The sequence below is a fragment of the Hippichthys cyanospilos genome, chromosome 7, assembly GCF_059441005.1.
Source record: "Hippichthys cyanospilos isolate Australia breed blue-spotted pipefish chromosome 7, RoL_Hcya_1.0, whole genome shotgun sequence".
Classification (NCBI taxonomy): Eukaryota; Metazoa; Chordata; class Actinopteri; order Syngnathiformes; family Syngnathidae; genus Hippichthys; species Hippichthys cyanospilos.
In genome coordinates this window covers 4,512,824-4,514,252 of record NC_142375.1, presented here as the reverse complement: position 1 = coordinate 4,514,252, position 1,429 = coordinate 4,512,824, and the positions used below count along the sequence as shown (strand labels likewise).

Genomic DNA, 1,429 nt, shown 5'->3' with positions numbered 1-1,429 from the left:
TTGTCAGTGCCACGTCATTAATGACGCCGACGTCATGTGTGACGTCAGGGGAAGTACGTGCAGCGTACAATAGGTTTCAAAACAAATTCTGTGGTTTGATCAGGGATGTTATCTACATATGCGTAGTATTGTGAGTAATGCTTTACGAAAGTAATGTATTTACTGTAATGCATCGCTTTTTACTGTATTGCAGTAATGTAATGCGTTACACACACAAAATAGTAATATTGTACTCGTTACAAATTCGAGTGAAGTAATGCATTACAATGCATTTTGAGTCTGAAAGTGGTGTGTGTTGTGTGTGCTCCACCCACCTCTCAATTCGCCTAAAACACCGCGAGATCGGATGAGAAAAGTACGGGGGAAAAGGTTTAGTTGATATATTTCTGGTCGATGTGTATCATGATGATGCATACAAAACTCATGTTTGCCAGTACCTGTTTTTGCCTACAGCATAAACAATGCCTTACTATGCTGTGAAGCTAACTTATAAAGGGATTAAAATACAAAATAATTTTATCTTGTCTTTAAAGGTTTACAATACAGATGAAATGATTTATGCTGTTTTTAGGCTTAAACCACCCTTTCACAGGATGTGTAATGAGTAATGAGCTACATTTAGAATGGCAAATCCATATTTCCAGTTATGGTGGTGAGAGTAATAGAAAAGTAATGCAATGGTAGTGTAATGCATTACATTTCAAACACAGTAATATTGTGATGTAACTAATTACATTGAAATGACAGTAATAAGTAAAAAATAATGCATTACAGTTTTGAAGTAACTTGCCCAACACTGAATATGCGGGATCTTTAAAGAAATATCACATCCCAGTGACATCTGGTGATTATGCTATACAAAACTGCATCAAATTCAACTATAGGAAGACCGTGTTTAGTTAATTGTCCTGTAAATCAGTAGTTCTCTAAGCGGAGTCCAAGGACCCCTCTGTGGCTCTGTGGCCTGCATGCAGGGGGTCCATAAAATAATGGTGAATAAAAAAGTGCTCGAATGATTTTTTGTTTGTTTTGTTTCCGCAAACATTTGCTTTGGGGGTTCTTGTAAAATTTTATTTTCCTGACTCCAAAATTGTTGAGAAAACCTGCTCTAAAGGATGATTAACCTGCATGTTGTCCACAAACTATCGCTCAAACTCAGTTAAATAGATACCCCCCCCCTTTTTTTTCATGAGAAGTGTGGCAGATAGAGACTTTGTTTTAACAATGACAGCTGTCTGTAATTGTGTTTGGACTTGAGTGACAGACGTTGAAAAAGTAAATAAGAAGGCCCCAGCGAGATTTGAACTCGCGACCCCTGGTTTACAAGACCAGTGCTCTAACCCCTGAGCTATGGAGCCCGGGCCTTTTTGCGCAAATTCATATAAATTGTTTACTTAAAAACATACAAACAATATTGGACAACAAGTGT

General features: G+C 37.5%; 1 non-coding gene across 1 annotated transcript; it reads right to left on the bottom strand.

The window, feature by feature from the left end:
• Nucleotides 1–1,285: 1,285 nt before the first annotated feature.
• trnat-ugu (transfer RNA threonine (anticodon UGU)) lies at nt 1,286–1,358 on the bottom strand. The gene has a single exon. It is a non-coding gene; the product is annotated as a tRNA-Thr (tRNA).
• Nucleotides 1,359–1,429: the final 71 nt, after the last annotated feature.